Source organism: Haliaeetus leucocephalus, unplaced genomic scaffold (assembly GCF_000737465.1).
Source record: "Haliaeetus leucocephalus isolate CR32 unplaced genomic scaffold, Haliaeetus_leucocephalus-4.0 Scaffold165, whole genome shotgun sequence".
NCBI lineage: Eukaryota > Metazoa > Chordata > Aves > Accipitriformes > Accipitridae > Haliaeetus > Haliaeetus leucocephalus.
This window is the reverse complement of record NW_010972601.1, coordinates 938283-961139: the sequence shown is the minus strand read 5'-3', so window position 1 is coordinate 961139 and position 22857 is coordinate 938283.

The following is a 22857-nucleotide window of genomic DNA, read 5'->3' as shown; positions in this document are numbered from 1 at the left end:
GATCCAGGGCTGTAGACTTCATGCAGTTCATTATAATTTTTCCAATAGATCTAAAATTAATTTGATACCTGCATGTCTGCTTTTTCTCATGGACATTATTGGGTTAATTGGTATCTGGCTGACTTTCACAGAGTCCTGTGCTCAATATGTTTGAATATGAGCATTACAGGAAAAATGTCATCATGTAAAAAATGCATGTTAAGTGTACTACATATTACCCTATTTCTAAAAGCAGTTTAGACTTGCGCGGAACTCTTTGCCTAGCCTTACTCCGGTCTCCACACAAAGCCCCAACTTTGCATCTCATTTCTAACGTGAATCTATCATAAAACGGACTGCATTGTCCCCCACTGTTCCTCTGGTGGCTGTGTACAGCCAGTCTAGACTAGGTTGGCTGTCTGCTCTTTGGCAAGCACATATGAACGTCTGGATATTTGCAAAGCAAAGGTATGCAGAGTAGCTCCTGCATGAGCCTCTCTATGAAGTGCCCAGCACTTCTCTGGCAGACCGACGAACGTTTGTGCTTACCCGTAACACATTCTTGCCATGTTTTGTGGGCATCACACAGCTCCCCCTCAAATGAAATGGTGCTACACCTCCCAAACTCCCATAAAAAGGTGGACGCGGCAGCGAAGCCAGCCTGGGGCTGCCCAAGAGGCTCCTTCTCAATTCCTTCTGCACTTCAGTTCCCCTGGGTGAGCCCATGCAAATACGCAGAGACCCAGGGTACAAACTGGATTAGGAACAGAAGTCTATTTTAAAGGTGGTTCACCTAAAACAGCGACAGGAGGGTCTGCTGAGGATCCTGTGGAATGGCAGCATCACCCCAATTCAGACCCCAGCCTTGAGCCTGCTATAGCCTGCCTGTGCTGACCCCATGCACTCCCCCAGAGGTCTCCTTCTGCCTCCCTGGACTCCTCCTGAACAGGCTTTCCTTGCCTGCAACATCTCATCCTAAGCCCCATGTGGCTGAAATAATGCCTTCCCCTATCAAAAGAAGGAGGGGGGCTTTAATTAAAGAAATTAAATCAAAGCTTCAGAGATTTGGGGGTTTTAGAACCTGAGAACTTTCTTAAATAAAATATTTTTATTACTCAAAACAACAAAAAAGTAAAGAAAAAGCAAGTGAAATTAAGCTAATGAAAATCTAAATAATTTAACTGAGAAAAGAATTCTCAATAAATGCTGGGGTTTATTATTTTTCCTCTCAAATGTCAGACCTTTTTTCTCCTAAGCTCTCACCCACAGCTTTTGTTCCCTTCACCACCCACTCCCCAAAGCTTGCTGCAGCCTTGCTGTGCTGTTTGGAGTGATTCCTGTGCATTGCTTGGTTTAGTCCTTCAGCTTATAAAGCCTATTAAATATTTTTGGATGTCACCTGTCCTTTCAGTTGTCGTCCTTAAAAATGATTTCCAGAAACAGGCAAGCAGAGTAGGCTGTCCCAGACTTCTAGGTCAACCACTGATGTCCTTTGTTTCTTTGGGCTCTATAATTTTTTAATTTTTTCCTATTTACAGTGCAACAGTGAGCCTGTGCTTCCCGCAGTAGCATCCTCAGTGATATGTGGCAGAGCTGAAGTGGGAGAAGTGGAATCAGTGAAGTGGAAGAAGGGTTATTGTCACATCTTTCCTTTACTAGTGGAACTGAATTAGAGTGGTTAGCAAAAACAATTCATGCCCATACCAGAGACATTACAGGCCATCACAGCTTTAGAGGAGGCTGAATTGCTTAGTTTCCCTCTGAATGAGCAGATGGACTCCATAGGTAGTTTGGAACTTCTGCAGTTTGAAGGTTATCAATTCTTGCCATTTCAACACAATAAGAAATACTTTCTTTTAAAAAAGCACAAAAACAAAACCAAAAAAAACCACCAGGACAACCATTTCACAATTTCAGGTGCATTTTTTCAGTTAACTCTTATCCTTCTGATTATCAAGGAGGATTAGGAAACATGGCCTTCAAAGACATAAAGCAAACACAGAAATCACGGTTAAATCTCCTGTGTATTCAACAAGTCCCAGCATTTAGGGGGACTCATCTGCTAGTTTGTGGATGTACAGGATTGGCAACAGTCCTGCAATGCATGGAGGATCCCACATCACTACTGATGAAGCCATTGTGCCAGACAAGGACGAATCAGAGCAAGTTTTTGCAAGGGCTCCAGGAGCCATATGAGCCCTCCTTTACCATTAAAAATCATGACAGCACTCCCACAAAGACCGTGGGGTTTTTAGAAAGATCTTGCACACTTCGGTTTGTGTGCTTGGTCTAGCTGGTGCCCACTCCTGCAGCATCTCGTGGTGCAATCCTGTCCACATATGCCAACTGGTCATGTTAACTGGTCTAAGATACCCACTGCAGTGCATCATTTAGGACGCTGATTTTTCTTTTTTTTGCATGTGCTTATGCTTTTCCAGTCTACCAATGAGTATCAGAGACCAAGCTCGGTGGTGCTTCAGAAAGACATCATCCTCCATCATCATTAGCATCCATCAGCATGGACGTCATGGCACCCTACTGCCTCCAGCACTGCATTAACCAGTTCTTTGCTGGCTGCAATAGTTTCTTTGGAAAATGGAGCCATTTCACGCACAGGCTGATTTCCTATGCTTCTCAGCTGTTTTAGATAAGAATCTTGATGTGTGCGCTTCCTGGAGAGAGCAGGCACTACTTTGAAAAACCCGGCTGTGATTCCCTGCTGCTTCATCTCTTTGTGGGACAGCACCAAGTTTTTCAGTGACGCTTTCCCAGTTTGACTTTCAGAAATGAAAAGAGCAGCAGAAGGACATGGATTTCAATGTTATGCCTGCTTTGATCTACATAGCAAATATCATTGCAACATGTGTGAGATAGCATCCACAATAGCCTTATGCACAGTCTGGTGGTGGGGATGCTGGGTAAGCCACATCGGGGTGCACTGCTGTTTCCCCTGGCTGCCACGGAGTTAATTAGGGAGCGCTGGGCTATGACTGAACTCAGGTGATGTTTGTCTGCTTGTGCTCCAAAGAGTTTCCATTATCATTATTTTTGTTATGGCCCAGCTGATGTTATGGCACTTGCACTTGCCAACAACCACTATAGATCTTGTTTGGTGGCAAGGACCTCTCTGACATTGCAGATACATTTGTCTGCCCCACTGAGAAGTCTTTTCTATGGTGCCAATGACCTGCCCAGCTCAACATTATTTTTTTTTCACTATAACAGCACGTGTTTTGCAGAATTTGCAGATGCTCAGAGTCTGGCAGGGGCTGTAAGAGGGATGCTCCTACCCTGGCCTAGCGGTGGTACAAATATGTAAAGAGCTGAACCAAAAAGGGAGGAAAGAGATTAAAATACTGACAAGCCACCTGGTATGTGTAACGATACATTATAACGATGAGGAGGGAAAGGTATCGTTATTGTGTGACGTAAGCAACAAGTTAATTAATGTAACAGGTACTGACAGCCGTGGCATACTGGAGGTGGTACCTGTTTCACTCCTCACCAAGAAACATCCAACATAAGATGCTGTTGGCTTAATAATTAATTAATATCAGCAGCAGCATGCCAGGATAAGGGAAAAGACGCATCCCCTGTCAGGCTGTTAGCTCTCTGTATCTTTTGGAACTAAATAAAGGCACAGTTTCAAGAAAATAAAAAGAGGAAGGCTCATTTCACAGAATCACAGAATATTTGAGGGTGGAAGAGCCCTCCAGAGACCATCAGTCCTCCTGCTCAAGCAGGGTCTGTAGAGCAGGTAGTCCAGGTCTGTGTCCAGTTGGGTTGTGAATATTTCCAATATTTCCTATTAGTCAGTCTATTATGCTTTTCCCAGTTGCTTCAAGTCAGCTTGTTGTGCTGGAAGCAGCAGAGCAGATACAAAATGATCAAAAGCGATTAGGGATTCCTGGGAATGATCTCACAGGAAGCTGCAACAAACTTTAAGTAATTATGTTGTTACAGTTTATTGTGTACGTATTAGTTTAAAACTAATTATTAAACCCCACAGAAGATACTTGAAATAATTATTCTCATTTGGAGAGACATGCTTGAAATAATGACTCTGATTTGCAGAATCGCATTACCTCCTACACAAACGCTAACCGGCCCTGGGAGCAAAGGTATAAATATTCTTGTTATTTGAGCAGAATTGTGGAGTCTGAACCCCAAAATCGCAACAAACTGGCCCCAGCAAGGGGCAAAGTCAGCTGGATGATGGGGGTACCAGCCTGAGTCTAGTCCTTAGACCTGTTCTGCAGTGCCAGCACACCCAGCGAGAGCAGGCTGATGCGTGTGATGAGGGACTCTTGCCTGCGCACCCAGCAATCCCTCTCTTGGGATTTTCCATGCATATGTAGAACAATTATTCAACACACGTGGAAAAACAAACACACTTCTGGCCTGAATTTCAATTCAGGGAAGAAACTTTTGTACTAGAAACAGCGAAGCATTGAGAACAGAGACTCTGGCAAAATCTTTCCCTCTGCTGCTTATTTATCTTCTTTTCACACATGCAAATAAAAACCCCATACTCAGCCTTCTTACAGTACTGGGTGCAGGCAGGATGGGAAAGAGGTCACAGTGACTGCACCAAATTGGTTTATGTATCTTGCTAAATCAGATTACAGGCACCAGACAGGAGATTTAAAATAAATTGAATATCAAAAATTTAAATACGTTTTATGAATCTTCCAGCTTCTACAAGAGCACAGCATTCAAAATAATGAAGGGATGTAAAATATGCATCCTGGGTTGTTTCTGCTGGCTATAACCTTTAACAGCATTCCTCCGTTGTGTTGAGAAGCTGAACTCATGCATATTCGCTGAGCAGATTCTTGCTATTCAAGTAGCTGTCTGAGCATCGCCTGCGCCTGCGAGTGCTGCTGATTCATGTTCAGCCAAGTGCCCCATTCCTTCATGCCCGGGAAACTGCCCGATGAGACTCATCAAGTGTTGTGTGCCTTAAAGCTTTCTCAGAGAGACAAAACCCCCAAAACAACGATTAGGCCCAAGCAAGTCCCAGGAGTTACCTGCCAGTCTTTACATTTACAACATAAAAGCTCTGAGGTCTGTTTCTGAGGTTTTATAGTTCATCTTTTTATGCTTAATAAAACTGGGGGAGGTTTCTTGATAAATATATAAAAAAATACACCTGGGAACCAACACAGGGGAGGACTTCGCTATGTTTATCTCAATTTAAATAATAAAAAGGCAGATGATACACAAAAAGAATTATTTCTTTTGCTTGAAGAAATCTCTCAACACCTGCATGGCAAGATGTCAACAGCTCCAGTGCCGGAGAAGAAATGGGGAAAAGTATGGGAGGAAAAGAGTTTCTTGGTAATGGCAGTGGGTGACAGGAGGGCCCTGCAGCTTTGTCAGGTGTTAGAGAGGAGATTCCTGATGTGAGACCCCGTTGTGGCAGCCCTCCATTGCCACCATGAGGAGCCCGGTGCAGGGGCTGGGGACCAGCACCAGACCCAGCACCAGAGCCACAACCCACAGCAGGCTCCACGAATCCTGCCGGGTGACTGCACTTACGAAGCACCGGTTCCTGTTCACCGGCCATGAGGGAAGGCAGGGTGAACATTTCACCCGGAGGTGTCTGTACTGAAGAAAGAGACCTTTGGTGAGCACTTCAGGCTGTGCCACAGCATTTGACAGCATGGTCCAACATTTTGATCTGAAGACTATCACTAAGCAAAATTAATGATGCCCCTCCAGCTTTGGAGAGGATTTTTAATAAATTATTCTCATGAAGATCTGCCATGTATTGGAAGTGTCTCTAATAGGTTCCACCACAAGTTATTCTTAGACTGAGATAATATTGAATTCAGTATTAAATATTGCTGATAACAGTAGCCAATGCCATGACATTTGTTGGGATGGTAGATGATGACTGTGATGAGTAAATTCATTTTTCAACCTGACTGCTTGGTTACAGGATTCAACAGATGTTTTAAACTTGCTAAAACCAAATTGAGAATGATGCTACCAGATCCAAGGTGGCACAATGCCTGGAACCATGTGTTGGAGGACAGTGGCCCAAGGTGGTCTCAGAGGGATGGTGGAAACCAAACCACTGCAAGCTGCCAGCACACAGACCACTGGCAAAGAGTAAAATGGGGATCAAAGTTAAGTAGATGAGATACAGTATTTCCTCTGGCATGGCAATAATGAGACTGTCACTGGCTCATAAATCTAGTTCTAAGTCACAGGCTTTCAAAGGAGACCGACCCACTGGAAAAAATTCAGCAAATCGCCACAGAAATAACTAAAGGTTTGAAAATCTCTGCGTAAGGACCTCTGAACAGTCAGTGTTTCTCTGGTTGGTGCAAGCTCCCAAGTGACCACTCTCTGGTCTGAGACAGTGGGCATCTACAGGAGGACGAAGGAGAACAGATCAGATAGCCCTCGCTGGAGGCAGACACCCAAACTCAGGGGGGCATCCTGCCAAAAGCACTTAGGCTGATCGCTTTGCTTCCATCTCAGTGCAACTCCCAAAGCTATTTGGAACTATGAAAGGAAAGTCTTGCAATCACAGAAGAAAGAACACCAGCCGGAGTAAAAGCCAAACCTTCTCAATAGAGTCAGTGACTGCTGGGAGTGAACAGTACGACAGAGGTATCTGAGATGTATTCCTAAGCAAGGTGCCAGGCTTCCCTAGATCATAATTTGAGAATGAACAAGCTCAAGGGAGGAAAAATACAGATATTTCTTTTTTCTGGCTTTACAAGTCTTTATTTTGACTATAATGCTTTGATCATTCTGCTAAAGAAAGTCTAGTTGCCGGAAGATTTTAGATCTTTGGCATCAAATTCCTGAAAAGCATAACTACAAATACTCAGACTGAGTCAGATCCTTGAGCTACTAGCAATGGACAGCAAGAAGATGTTGTGCCTAATGCCCAGCTCAAAACTGGGGAAAACATACCACACCAGTGCAAGAAAAATTAAGTCATGAGGTCTCAGGGTTTGGGGCAGTAGCAGAATAAACCATCTAACAATGTCACAGTCCTGCTAGGGACAGGCTGAAGGAACACAATTTAATATTTAAAGGGGAAAGAGAGACCACAAATTAATCATGGATTTACCTGCAGGGAAGATTTCAGATAATGATGTGCTGACTCCAGCCATCAAGAGCAGGTCAGGAACCAGTAGCAAAAATCTGAAACCAGGCTAATCCAGATTAAACTGAAATACCACAGTCAGGGATGGTAGTTTAACTGCTTCTGGAAGTGTGCAGTAAGTTGGATGTCTTCCTAAAATATATACTGTGGTTCATCCACAAATGGTCAATGCCCTGAAGGAGTTTTGTCCTCTGTCCTGAGGGATGTGGCAGACTGGAAGATGACATGGGTTCCTTCTGGAGAAGCCATGAGGCAAATCTCTGATGTTTTTATATACAGATCAAGATGTATCAATTTGACTTGCCGGAAAACGATGTAGGAAAACTAAAAAGCACATAAAAAATGAGGTAAAGAGTGAAGAAACTGGGTTTGGTAGAAACAGGCGAAGCTTCAGAAAACAGCATCAATACTGGGGCGACTGGTGTTTGAGGAATATCTGAGAAAGAAGTTCTTCACCTGTTCCTTGGTGATGCCATGATGTTAAGACCGTGATTAGGACAGAAACTGCTGGAATTGGCCAGCATGTCCCCCTGCACAACTTGGCACAGAGCGATGGGGACACCAGCAGCGGCCTCGGCTGGCTGTGGAGCTGCCACAGCTGCAGGTTGGAGACCGCAGCCCTTTCTTATCTCGTATCGATTTGGGGTGACGGTGCTGTGTGTTCCGATGGGGAGGTGGCTGGGGAAGGGAGGTCTCCGCTCGGGTACCGCCGTGCTGTGCAGCGGGGCAGGTAAATGGGGCTGTCTTTGTAATTAGCCATTAAGCCCAACAAGTAATGTTCACACGAGCCTGTGAAAGGCTATTTCTAATGATATTGACATTATTCTATCCACATTTCAGCTTGCATGTTTTCTATTAAGATTATTTATATGCCCCTTAAAGGAAGGCCTCGCAGCCTCTATTTGCCATTCCAAGACAGTTGCATTAACTTTATCTAATGGGACGTTTCAGCTATTAAACAATTCCAGTTTAAGTATACTTCAGAAAGTTAGACATTAATTACAGCAACAAGCTTAAGAGAATTAAAGACAACTAATGAATGGGCTGCTTCATTGTTTGTCAGAAGTGATTTCTTCTGATAGGAAATGGAGCTTAAGACCAGCTTTACAAATGTGAAGTAATCATGGATCTGAAAATATATCTCCTTCCAGAAAAATTGGCAATAATTTCTGCTGGGAATGAAAGCTAATCAGAAAGGCACCTCCAAGCCATGCTGAGCTCTGATCCCAATATCTAGTTTTAATTCTTATTTTTCATTAAACTTGTCCACTGTAGAAAGCAGAATTTTTTTTTTTTTTACTTTATTATAACTACATTCACAACATTCCTAGCACATAAGATGAAATTTTTTTTTAGTGAGATTTCTATTCTTGGCTTTCATCTGTCACTTCCAACCTTTTCGTCTTAGTTCCTGTTCTTGAGAGATGAATCTTGTGTATCATTTCTGTCAGCCGGTTATGCCATTAGATAAGACTTCACAAAAGTGTTGTTACCTTTTTCATCCTGGAACATTTTCTATTTTGAAATTCTGGGTGTTTTTTAATTTTGGAATTTGGGCTTTTCCAATACAAGATATGTTCAGAAGAGAGAAAGAAAAAAGGAAAGGCATAGATTTTTTTTTTTTTTTAGTTAATGTTGAGATGATCTGTGTCATGCTCTTACCTTGGTAGTTCTGGCCTCAAAGCAGGAAAGGAGGTCCAGGATTCTAGAAGAAAGAGCAACAGTGAGCAGACTCTTCCCTTTTGGTCCAACAAAGCCTCTTATTCCTGCCTTGCCATAAATATCCCTCCGACCCCTTCATCACCCTCCAATTTATCAAAGTCCAGTCCTGTATGACAGTGAGTATGATACATAGCCCAGTTCCAGAGTCCATATTTCAGAAAGCATCAAAACCAAAGAATTCAGGAAAGATCTGAAGAAGTTATTTGAGGATCAGAAAATATGCCTTTTAGCAAAAGACCAAAATGTTACATTTGTGGTTTTCAGATAGAGGAGAGTCACTGGACTGCTGTTAATATTTTCTCTCTGTCCAGCGATGTAAGTCAATAGATAGTCAATAAGCTTACAACTGCTGTAGGAGGTTTTGCACCTTTACAGGAAAAAAAATAGGGGTCTGCAAATCAAAAATTACTGACATGCTTTATGAAAATGTGAAGTGATGATGTGATTGCAGGTCCTGGGGTCTTACCAGCAAAGCGATTTCTGACCAGAGCCAGGCTTCTCATTGCGTCCAGCAGGCAAAGGCACCTATGAGCTAGAAGCTGCAGGGAGATACATCTGGGCTGGATACACAATGCAGTATTTAACAGGGGTTTAACAGCTGGGGTCCAGAACGAGGAAAATGTTGAACCCCAGCACTTTTTCTACAAGGTGCACTCAAGCACAGAAGAGATGGGCTCCATGAAGGGGGCACCAGGTGGGACTGTCTGGCCTGACCTGCGTGAAAAGATCAGTCTAGGCAATCATGGGGATCTCGCCTGCCTTCAAACCCAGGACCTTTCTATTGTCCCTCAGGGTATGTGAGCGTGAGTGGGAAGTGTCGAGCAAATATTCAGGAATCTCCATGGAGACATTGACAGGACGGAATAACGTGAGCTGTCTGCCACATGGGCAGGAGCGTGTACTACCATGGTATCCACATCCAAGGGTGGACCATGGTCTTGGTGGATGGAGAAATGAGCAGGATCAGTACTGAAGGGCCCTATGGACACGGGGGTCTCATTGATCCAACTGCTCTCCCGAAGAGTGACATGGCACGTGCAAGAGGGGCCTGGATTGAGGCTGGTGATGGTTGCACAAGGCGTGCTGTGGCTGATGGATGGCTGTGCATTACAGATCTGAGCAGCTATAGAGCCCTGGGTTACACAGAGATTATTCTAATCCTTTCATTAGCTGAAATCCTGCTTTTCTCCAGCATGGTTGATACTGTTACAAGGAGAAAGGAGTCAATGGTGCAGGAGCACATTTACCCTTTTCTGCCAAGGAGAAGGAGCTGGGAATAATCCCCTTTGTTGAACTCAGATGAATGGGGTGTGATTGGCACGGCTGGTCCCTCTGCTAATCACACCAGAGTGGATGGAGATGCTCCGCGCACACACAGTAGCTTGGGAAAGGAGAAGCAAAAGCCTCAGAAGACATTTCTTAATTAGGAAGATTTCATTTCTGCAGATTAGCATATTTATTATAATCATTAATCATCCCTTCCCGTGCCCTACCAGAGCACAGCTCAGCAGGATCAGGGTGCACCAGCCTCCCCTGCCAGGGTGGGATGGGAGCACTCCACCAAGGAGCCAGTGTCTTCCAGGAGAGCCTCCCAGCAGAGAGCATCCTCCTGCTCCAGTTTCACTCGGAGGGAGCCAGGAAGGTCCTTGTCAAAGTGATACCTGCTGTCACCACTGCCACAGGGGACTGCTTTGGAGACTGGTACCCTCTCTGCACAGGCTGCATTGTGAAAGGGAGGTGTGATCACTTCTCATTTTGAGAAGTTCTGGCCATGAATCCCCCAGGGAGGTGCAGACCCACCTCTGTGATCAGTGCCAAATCTGACCCCAGTGTTCATAGTTCCCAAGGGGCTCCAGGGATTCCCTTGCTGCCCACAGGCAAATCCCCACTTGGCTCCCAGCCCCTCCAGAGTCCTCCAGGAGATGCCCAGCTCCCAGCTGAGCCAGGAGATCCACTTCTCACTTAAGGTGCTGTGATCCAGCAGCCAGGGACCAGTCCATTGTCACAGCAGGAGACTTGCAAGCAGTGAAGTTGGGGGACTTGGGCTGGTGGGTTGGTTGGTTTGCTTTTTTCTTCCAGTGCTGAGTGACTCTAGATTCAGGAGAGGAGTCTGTCCCCTGCCAAGGTTCAAACCCACAGACTTCTGTCCTGCTCTGTTGCCCTGTCTATAGGATCATCCTCCTCTGCTGGTGTGGTGGATCTGAGCATATGCTGTGGACTCAGCAAAAACAGGCTGGTGTCCCATTCAGTAGGGCATATGGGATGAGGATTGCTCCAGGCCTGATTTCGGGGTCATTTCCACCTCCTGCAAGCACCACATCCCCACCCAACAGGGCAAGACAGGTTCACCAAGCATCTCCCTCAGGAGCTGTCAGAGCTGGGCTGCAGGTAGGGCTGGAGACTACCTGAACAGCCCAGGCCCACCTGAACCCTTCAGCTTGCCACAGGGCCAGGAGGCTGCACTTGGTTGCCTCCTGCTATTGGGGACTTTGTTTGTAACTTAAAATGTATTTCACCCCAAATCCAAAATACAAATGAACTTTAAGGAATTGCTTTGTACCCCTGAGGTTCCTCCTGTACCAGATGGGGGATTCCTTCTCCTCTGCAGTGACTCTTTATCTGGGGCTCAGCGTGGGAGATATAGCCTGTCTGGTGCTGTTGGGGTACTGGGTGGAAGGGGCTGTGTGCTGGATGTGACAGACAGCCTGCCTGCCCACTGACCCCGGCCAGCCGCTCTTGCCAGCACTGTGCAGTGAAGTCTGTGCTCTCTACCCTCCATTCAGTGACTGTTTCTTTCATCTTTATCCTTTGCTAGTGCTAAGCTGCACCCCTCCAGGAGATTGTCTAAACTTTGAAGTCCACGGTGACCGCGAAGTACTCAAATACAAGCAACCTAATCATTGTCCTGTTGTGGTTTTCCTGCTAAACTGCATCTGCCCTGCTCCTGGAAGAGAAACAAAAGTATGGCATTTGCTTTCCTCCCCATAACGCTGTGCACAGCCATCAACATGAAAGTAAATCCGTTGATCTCTCACTTTCTGAGCCTGACCTACTTTCTGAGTCTCAGAAAGGCAGAGGAGCCGCTGTGTGCTACAGCTGACAGCCTCCGAGGGAGATGAGCTCCACGGAAAGGGGAGCACCGGGGCACGCGGTGGAGGCTGTACCCCGAGAGCAGCGATGGAGGCACTTTTGGGGACGACTGGCAGAGCAGAGGGACCTGGCAGCAGACGGTTATAGACACTCAGGAATAAGGATTTTTTCAGAACAATGTTTTCTCTGGGCACCAAAGGAGCAGATTATGGCTGGATTTGCAGTGATGTGCAGTACAGAGTCTGCCATCCATCACACTGACGTCTCTAAGAGGGATCCCCTAATTAGAGATTCCATTTCAGAGCTTCATGCCCGTCCACTTTCTGACAGAGCACCAGCATGGCCCTCCCTCTCCTTAACTCCAACCAAACGTGATTTTTCTTCATCTGCTACTAACATCTAGATGTGCTTTTTGGGAACTGTTGGCCAGCGGCCAGAAGCCACAGCACAAGTGGCTGCATGTCAGTGGTCCATGAGATAAGAGGTTTGCAAAGAATCTAAAGCCCGTTCAGGATGGCACATGGCACTGGCTCCCCCCAGTGTATCCCAGTGTCTCCCAGTTCAGCAGAACTGAGCTGGATTCAGTCTAGGGGCTTCCTGGCAATGAGTCCAACCTGCAGCCCTAGCACTAGCCAGCTGCAAATGGATATCGCACGTCCACCATTCGTCTGTATCATGGATGTGGGCCAAAGTCAGCAATGCTGCTGGCAGCTTTTCTCCTGTGCCACCCCCAGGGTCGGTGGGCAGCTGCCCCTCCTCTGAGCAGATGTTCGTGGTTGCGTTGCCTTTGCCGCCAGAGCTATTACCTGATATCAATCTGCATTGCATAAGCCTTCCATCTAATAAGTCAGCTAATTACATGATTGAATTCCTTCGTGTCTTTTAGGAATATTACACCGTGACCTAGCTGGAGTTAGGAAAGTAGCCAGAGACCCTGAACAAACCATGTGGAAAGGCAAATGCTTGTCAAAAAGCCAGGCTGGCTCCTGACTTACTGCCTAGCATTTGCTGTGGCATTGGTCACGTCGGTGTGCTCAGCTGCCACAGTGGATGTCCTTGGTCTGCGCTACAGAGAAAGATGGAAAAGGGGCTGCAGCTGAGGTGCTGAGGCAGTCCTTGCAGATGCATTTCTAATCCATCTTACTGCTGAGGGCCTTCTGTGGCTTAGAAAGAAGTCCACAATTTTCCCTGAGTCCCAGGTGCCTCACGATTAACATCTTTCCCCAGAAAAGTCATGTCCCCACTCCCAAAATTCTTTGGCAAGCGAGACAGACTGATGGCTATCTATGAGGAAAGAGCAGCTTGTTCACATGGCTCACATATAAGCCCTGGTTGGCCTTGGGCAGCCCCACAGCAGAGACGTTCCTCCCAGAGCTCCCATGAAGAAGAGGTGATCTGGTGGGGTCACATTCACGCTGCACATGCAGTACTGGGCTCTGCCCCTGCGGTACCCAAAAGTGCTGGCAGCAGCTCTGTGGCAGCAAGTTGGGGGTCCTGAAACCTGGAAGAGAGGCGTCACTTCAAAATTACAGCAAGCGCTGACCAGAGCCAAGCAAGAGCTCCCCAAGGGAAAGTGCAGCAAAGCTCCTGGTGTTTGTTAGCAGGAGGATGTATGGGCAGAACTGTAGAAGCCAGGGGGCTTATTCTGGGAATTTGTTTTCTATGTCTGACTTTTCTTAAAACTTTTCTCTAAAGATTTGCTGGACGTTACTGTCAGAGGTACCAAGCTAGATGGACCTCTCGTGGCTGTTTGCCTATTGGGTACATGGAGTTGCGGAACAAAATATCTGGGATTTTTTTAGGCCCCCAAAGACAGACAACCCATTAAATGTTAACCCCATTTGCCCACTAAGTCGGAAAGAGAGGACACCAGACCTGTGGAAGGAATCTCTTCCTGTCTCCACCATAACTCAGGTGATGATGATTTTGGGAGACCAACTGTTCTGCAGAATTGAGTCACAGCAGAGCATGGGGCTGGCACAAGAACTGGCAGGAGATAATCAAATTGTACTCGAGCAGATGCAATAATAGAGGAAGATAAATGGGTGGGAGTTAGGAGGGAAGGAGCAACAATGAATAGGGACTGTAAGAGCTGATAGATTAAACAAGATAAAAAGCAATAAATATGTACATTTCTAGTAAACAAGGATTAATGGGAATCAGCGGATGTTGCAAGGAGGGGGTTATCGGGGCCAGAAGGAGGAGCAGAGGGTAACAGAACTAATGAGACATTATCAGGAAACAGAAACGGTGGCTGGTAAACCTTGCACCGTTGCAGCAAAGAGGAAAAGCAAGGACTAGACTGGTGGAACCCCATTGCTTTGGCTAGTAAAGAGGACAGGAAGCCGACTGGACTGGTGGGAACAACAAGAACGACAAAGTTGGCCTCCCTGCGCTTTGGTCTCATGCCTGCATGGCTCGGAGGCAGGCTGTGATGGAAACAGTCATTCCTGTAGGAGCTCTAGTTCCCCCACGCCAGGTCCCTGCATGCAGGGGACTTGTTGCTGATCATTATCGGGGGAACCAAGACTTTCTTCTGCTCTCCTAGGAAGGGTGGTACCTTCACTCACCGTGAGGATGCAGCCTCCCACGAGCAGCACCAACTGTTCAGTTTTATTGCCCACAGAGAAGCAGAGCTTGAATCCATCCCTCTTTTCCTTTACAGCAGGACCTCCAGGGGTCCTTCAGGAGAAGCTTGCAGCCTTGATCCTACTGCACAGCCGCTTTGCCAAACACATTTACCCACAGGTTTGGTCACTACCTGCAGAGACCCAGAGCAAGGTGAGCAGGGGAAGGAGGATCATTTTGCAGCCTGAGCTTGCCCAGCTTGGAGGGGCTTTCAGAGAAGAGGAGCTGGGGAGCGTGGCAGGCACTTCTGGCCAAGGACAGGAGTGTAAATGCCTTACCCTGCTAAACTGTCCACCAGGTGCTGAGAGATGGGAGCCATTCATTAAATGTAATTTCCCTGTTCCCATCAGGCTGCAGATTCTGCAGTGATAAAATTAATTAACAACTGCAATTAAACTGAAACCTTCCCTGTTTTGTCAGGATGAGTTATCAGGAGCTGAGTGTTATAATGGCTCCACCATCCAGGGGAGAGCAAGGGGCTGACGTGTTCACAAGTTGTGATCCCCTGAGCTCTAAATCACTTTGTTCTCCCTGGGGAAAAAAGTTTTAGGAGGCTTGGACCTACCTCTAGGAAGGCAGGGAGCCAAACTGCCTGAATATCCAAGAAGAGGTCCTGATGGCCAGGAAAGCTAGAAGATGTGCTCCAGCTCTGAGATTGCAGGGATCCTGCGTTCATGGCAGAGACCAGAGAATGAGAAAAGTCCTGTGTGAAGACCTGGCCTTGTCTCTATAGCAGAAACTGTTTTCAGGATCCCTGCCAGCCCACAAACAGGCCATCTGAAGTTGTGGGTACATCCTGCACCTACGAGGCAATGTGCGGTGCTCCAGAGACCAGCCCCAGCCTGGGAAGATAACACACCCAAGCTTTCAATGTGCTGGCCACCAAGGTGGGTGGCAGAGAAGGGATTCATGTCCCAGTCCAGCACCATCTGACCATGAGAGCCACAGGGGATGCCATTCCCCATCCTGGAGGGGTGACTGCCTCACCAGAGATGGTGGCTCCTCTAAGACACTGTGGCCAAAGCTGCAGTGCTTGGGCAGACACAGGGGGAGTCTGCTTATACCCCGTGGTGGTACCAAGAGCTTGTGTTGACCGTCAACTAGATGTTCCATGATGGTGCACCTCAGGCACCTCTCTGCTGACCAAGAGATGTTGCCCACAAACCTCAGTGAGAGCTTCAGCTCCTGACGTGCCCCTGAAGCACCTGGACGAGCTGAATTGCCAGACCCCCCCTGCAACCTGCACACCGCTGCAGCCTGACCAGAGCTGCTTTCCATGAGATGGGTGATGGGAGATTGCTCTTCGCACAAAGCCGGGGTGAATAGAGAGAGCAAAGGGGTTTGGGGCTGAACATCAGCCCTGCTTCTGTGCTCTCAAGAGGAAAACAACATAGATGGCTTGGTGCACTGCATCAGGACCCCGGGCAAGGACCAGATAGGTAATTTCTGTTCCGGAGTTTCTGTTTCTGTCCCCTGACAGTAAAAGGGGATGCAGGGAAAAAAGCTCAAAAAGAAGTAGTGCCGATGCCCAAATTTTCAGTGTTATGAGTCCTAACTCTTACTTCTGAGAGCAATAATCTCATCTAGTCTGTGCTTTTAATTAAATCAATTATATTAAATAATTGAATTAAGAGCCATTTATACAGAGCCTGATTATTTCGGGTCTTTGTGGAGCCTTTGAGAGAGCAAAGCTTTCAAGCAGGACCTGACTATACCCAGGGATATATATAAACCTTGCCAGTACAAGACAGAGAGAAAAGCCCCAATGAAAGCCTGCTGCATGGAGCCAAGGATGGATTTTGGCTCCGCATTAAGACATCAATACTGATGTGTCCCCATGCAGGGCAGATGTCTATGTCTCAGCTTGTGCAATCTCCGACCTTGGAGGTTTCAAGATCAGATTGACTAAAAGCCCTGAGCAACCTTGTCTGACCTCAAGCTGATCCTGCTGTGAGCAGGAGGTTGGTCTAGAGACCTCCCAAGGACCCCTCCAACCTGAATTCTGCTGTGATCGCATTAGTCATTAATGGGACCTTGGCTCCCTTGTCTCTTCCACGGCCGCTAACTGTTGATTCTACAAAAATATTAAGTATCTGTTGGGTGACTCCTGTTAGCCTAACAGCAAATCTCCCCAGACTTTTTTTCTTTTTTTAAAGGAGTTTTGAATTCAGGGTCCTGTGCTGCGGGAAGCACGGGGGCAGCAAACCCTGCAGCCGCAAGTAGCAACACCTTAATTATAGGCTCTCTGCAACACCCAGGGAGCATTTCAAAATGAATAAAATATTTGGTTTTTTTTACCAGAAGCACTTTAGGGGTTTTATATACTTGGTTTTTAAATAAATGTAGCAGTATTTGCTGTGAACAACAAGTATACTGTCATTAAAGCAATAAAGAAAAGATTAGCACTTTGAGGGGAAATTTTCAATTTGCCTACAGGTGGCATTTAAAACCTCTTCACTGGGCCTTTCCCTTCCTCATTCTCTGGAACGGGCTGCTTGCCTACCTAGCTGAGATAATGAAGTGGCATCAGTTAAGGAATAATAAAAAAAGTAGAATTAATCATATTTAATTCATCTTGATTTACAGGAAATAAGCAAAAGGGCTGGGTTCCTATAGGCACAGAGCCTGGCATGGGGCCTGAAGCTCTTTCCTTTGCCTCCAAGTATCTATTGAAATGCCAGGGAAAGAGAGAAGCCCTTCTATTTAAAAAACTTCGCATTTGCTTTTGCTCCCCAGAGACGTCCCTGGTACACCACGGCCAGAGGAGGAAACCAAATCTCATTGTGTAGTTCCAAGGGCTGAGTTTTACAACAGACTGATTGTGGTTAATAACAGGGACTTAATAGAAATACCAAACGTTTGCCTCACGCAAAATGGGGATCAAACTGAGCCAGAACACTTGAGAAAGGAAAAAGTCTTTCAGGCAGCCTGTCTCCAGCAAGAGGCTGAGAGATTAATACTGGCTTGATCCTGTGGGATTATCCCTGCTTGTGTATTTTTAATTTACTCACTGTTATGGATAGGTGCTTTGAACATCTAAATAAATAAGTGATTCAATTGCATAAATTCTCCATCAGATTTAATTTTCACATATTAAAGAATTATCTTGTAATGCCATTTGTGCCTGTGTCTTATTAAATAGATCTGCAGAAGATTTTTTTTTCCAGTTTTACAGTTAAGATACTTGTTAGTAACACAAAATGACAAATCAAGCACTAATGAGAAGGAAAATCTTGTGGGACTCAAATCTCAAAAACGCCATTTGGCTCAAATGCTTGGGATGAACCTTTGGCTGCACTCCCCGCTTTTGACAAAGACATGTCTTAGTGGTCTCCCTCCCGGTGTCAAGGCAGAGCCTCTTTGCCAGCACAGACAGACCTAATGCCTGTGTCCTCCTTGCTTTTCTGCACCACCTAATGGTTTCTCACTGTTTCACAGATTAGGAAAAGAAAAAGCCTTCCCAAGGTTTTCTGGCAGCTTCAAAAGCACAGAATTGCCTTAAATCTCCCTTGACTCCTGAGACAGAGCAACGGTCTGTGTGTCTGATGGCTGCGGACAGCCCTATCTGACTTCCTACCCTTTAGTTCAGACAAATGGTTCCTTTCCCAGCTATGCTGGAAAGGGCACACACATCTAATAAGACCATAAATACAATCATAACTAGTTTTCAGACTGTGCATGAAATAATTAGTTAGAGGAGAAATCTCCTTATGGATCATTCAGGTTTTATTAGGTAATGTACTTACGGAGCTGGTCCACGTGAAGGAGGTTATGGCTGCACAAACATGGCCAGGAAGATGCTTGGATTTTTAAGATCAACTGTCAAGTCTTTTCCTTGGGAAAAAAAAAAATCACGTTCCTGTGGGAACAAGAGCATGCAGAGAGCAAGTACACACTGTGGAGACCCTCTGACAAGACAACTGGTCTCCCCAGTTATCTTCCTTCTAAACAAGCCATATCTGAGGGGCACTGTGGTTTAACACATCACGTCAGGCCGCGGCAATGCACAGACGATGGATGCTCAGGAAGGAGAGGGAAATCTGGACCAGGGACACACTTGACGCAGGGTGTCCCTTGGCACCAAGTCCTGGGACAGTAGCAAAGTCTTGTTTTGCTCCTGACATGTCTGATGAAGGCAGAAAGAAAGGAAGCAGAGATGGATCCAAGCAGGGCATTTGTGTGGGGGTGACAGCAGGAGAGCCCGAGCAGAGGCTGGCCAGGACCCCCCACATGGGACAGGACCAAGGTGGTGGGTCTGGAGAGCAGAGGGCTCTGGAGCATCTGTATCTCCTTGCGGGGGGGGTGGCAGTGGCCACCCCAAGCCCTTGTCCCTGAGCCAGTCCTCCTGCACCGTGCTGTGCTGCAGGGGGTTCAGCAATGCAGGAGATGAGCATGGTGTATCCATCCCAGAGTCCCACAGCACCTTCCACGATAGAGTGCAATGTATCTGAATCACAGGTTATGTCATGTCGAGGTATTTATATTTATTTTGTCATTTTGGTTTTGCATCCCCAGGTGTTGCTTGTCTCCACCAGCAGGAAAAGGGGGACATTGCCTCTTCTTCCTTTCCCTGAAAACAAACGTTGAGCTCACACTTACATCACTCGCCACACAGTCTTAAGCAACTCCCCATCCCCTGGGAGATGTGAGATCACTGCAAACGCTGACTGCTCTGCATGTATCCCTATTTTAAGTCAATCCACTGAGGAACAACAAGAGAGTGTTGTACCAATTCTATGACTTGGAGAGACCATTTGGATTGCCTAACCTCCTCTCTGAGAAAAAGCAACTGTACATGGGTGAAATAATAGGATACAGTAGAAGAAAGTAAGTCCTTTTCAGTCCTACCTTGGTGGTCTACCCACTGAGCCATACGGGGTCTGCAGGGTGTACAGGAGCATCATCTGTGTGACCTGCCTGACCCAGGGGTGCTGCTGAGTTGCTCAGCATCATGCCCAGAAAAAAACCCTCTGCCACTGGGAGCAGGGCAGCATGCACACCAAAGCATGCCCAGAGTGCTCCCGAGCCTGTGCCAGCTCCGGGCAGGACCTCACCAGCCCTGCCAGAGCCTTGCTGCGATGGGAACCGGAGGAGGAGGATACATGCAAGGATTTGTCTTTGACGCAGAGAAATCATTTGGGTTTTGCTAATTGGATAACAAGGCAATTACAGCCTTGGATGTGTAATTCACTGGCTTGGAGTGTGCTCAGACCATATGATGTGGTTGTCTCCGTGTTGGTGGTGAGGTTTTGGTGAGCCCGCTGTGAACATCTGTTCAGACATGAGAGCTTTTGCTCAGGCACGGGTAAAGACTTTTGGCTCTGGCCATCCTGGCCATGACCCAAGGCTTGGTGAGCCCTGATGCAGCCCCGTTGTTCGCAGCTTGCACTGCACAGGCTGTGGGGCTGCCCAGGCATTGCTGGTGCTCCAGCAAGCACCACGAGGTTCTTGAGGCACTCACCTCCACCCCAAACATCGGCACTACCCGTGACCTGCTGCGCCACGGGTGGAGCTTGCATCACCCCACACCAATGCCTGGGGGAACCCACGGCCCTCCTTTCTCCTGGACAAGTGAGAAAGGACCTTCTCTTTCTTAGCTCCTCCATCATCCTCAAAGGCCATTGTGACTGAACACCTACCTGCTTAAGCAAAACAGGGCCTCCAGAGCCAGCACAAACCAGACGATAAGGAGGCTACAACCATCAACAGCAGCTGCAACGGCCTGTCTGGAGACAGTGAAGGAATCCAATAAGGAGTCAGAAGATCTCGGACCAGAGTCACTGCTGGACCAAAGGGCACGTGAAGAGAGTGTGAAGAGTGTGTGAGGTGCGGGTGAATAGTCTTTAAGGGTGTTATTGCCCAGGGATTTCTTTGTTCAGTGTCCCTCTCCGAAGGCATCCAGTTCAAGCTGATCCTGCTGTTGTACCACTCTATTAAATTATTTTTTTTTATAAGATTCAATGCCTGAGACTCTGCTTTGGAAAACCTAGGGTTTGAACTTCAGGGCGAACTAACACTGGACATCCAGATGGAAGGCAGTTCTTTAACATCGAGGTTTGAGATTCCTTACCTGAGACTGAGAGACCCTTCCTTAGCCAAGGCAGAGACACCCCTTATTCACAACAGATCCTCAGTATGTGACTGACAGCACGCTGAATGAATGTCTAATGAAATACAGGTAGCTAATTCCATTAGCCATAGACTGTTGATGAAGTCTGGGACTAAGTCTGGATCCAGCCACACCTAGACTCCTCTCTGAGAAGGAGTTTAGAAAGCAACAAGGGGGTCCCCTCTGACCCCCGTGACTCAATGGGAGGGTCTCCCTTACATTTTTGTGTCTCCGATTTACACATCATTCTAATTCGATTTCCCTTTGTATGTTTCTTCCATGTAGTAAGTAGTAGAGTGAAACTACATATCTATAATTTTTATGTCCCTGTTGCAAAATGACTTTGTGTTGTCTTTGCATTTTGAATTTGTTGGTGGAACAATAATATTCCATTTGGGTCAGAATTAGGGTCCTTGTACTATAAAATTTTATGCTTAATAAGAATAATTTTGTTTGTTATATGGGCACTGCAGGATTTATGATGCCCCTAACCATTCACTTTGTTGCTTTTAAGTGGCCAGGCGGTTTGGATGCTGTGATAAGTAAGTACATTGTTGTCAGTCAGCCACCATAATTGGCTTTTGAAACAAAGACTTCTGGCTTTTGGAATATTTACAAGCAAGTTGTGACATTTTCGACAGATCAGGCAAAGCTGCTGACTCGAAAATGCTTATTTTTGTGACTATCAGCAACATGACCTCCCTGGTTTGAAAAGAAAAAGAAGTGATTGTTCTGCTTAGAGCTGACAATGAGGTTTCACATTCTTTCTCATATTCACAGCATATTTCTAATACAACTCAGTAATAGAAACTGCACTTAGAGGGATATATTTCTGTGCTGCACATGCATTCAAACTCAGGTCAGGAAAAGTTGTGGCTTAGGAAATGTATTATTATGATTAGCTGCTGAATGCAGAAATACAGTAGCCCAGGCAGCATCAAAATTCCCACTTCTCCTTATTATCAAAGGATACTGAGAAGTGATACACATCTGATCCACTGTCACATTTGCAAATGGCATACCCCTTGTAGGACCACGCATAGTTACTGGCTGCAAATAATCAGTCTTACTGCATTCAATACTAAAATAGTTGTTCTTCTGCTCACCTTCCTGACAGCAATTCCAGAGCCTGCAATTGGAGATAACCTAATTAAACGATTGGGAGTCTTTTTTGCTGTGGTCATGTCTAGAGTATCTTTGTGAGCTGCCACATGACACCACAATTTCTGGACAGGAAACCCTTGATATTTTGTCTATGTCTTGCTGAGACTCTGTTCTGCATCGCTATCAAAGTTGTGACAGGCACTACAAAAATGGTGGTGTGTTTGCACCTAAGCTTTACACCTCCAGCTCTTCAGCAGTCTAAAAATCAGTACTAAAGTTCAGCACAGCTAAAAAACTAGCTTGAATTTAGGTTCCAAGATGGAAATGACCTGATGTTGGCAAACTGATATTCTAGGAGGTAACCATAGAAACGTTCCCAGCGGCGTATGTGGGAGATTAAAAGTTGCAAGAAGGCAGAAACATGCTCTGGATTAGTTTTTATTAGTTTTTGTGCAAGGGCATCACCCTGGCAAGGGATTATTAATTACATGTTCTAATTCTGCACTTCTAAGGAGCTGCCTCCATGCAACTGCAGCTGCTTCCTAGACAGATGGAGAGCCCCTTTTCCCCGAAGGAAAAGCAGATCATGCACGTACACACATGCACATTTTTCAGCTCTTGCAATTGCATTATTAAGTGTACACACAGGCGTTGCAGTGTCCCGTGCAGGCAGCCATACTATGGCACAGTACAGCTGATGTTGCAGCTGGAGTCATTGAGCTAAAGTCAAGGTTGACGTTAGGCAAAAGGCTTCTGCTTTGAAATACGGGAAGAGTCAAACTTTGGGAGAGGGATGGCTGTTAGAAATTGAAAGACATTAGCAAGAGGAGGAGACACTCTGTGGAAGAAGGGGAGTTGAACTGTTACTACAGGTTGGGTCTAGTCCACCAAAGCGTTGGACGGACCTGCCCAACCCCATAGGACTCTGTAGGCCATCGGTTGCAGAAATACAGACATGCTCAAGGCTTGGCCAGTGAGTCTTTCACCATCCCTGAGGAGCTTGGGTGTCAGTGAAAGGCAGAAACCATCAGAGCAAAAAGTGACTCAACAAAAGGATCAAAGCTGTTCTGGACACAGCCCTGATCTGAAGGTAGGC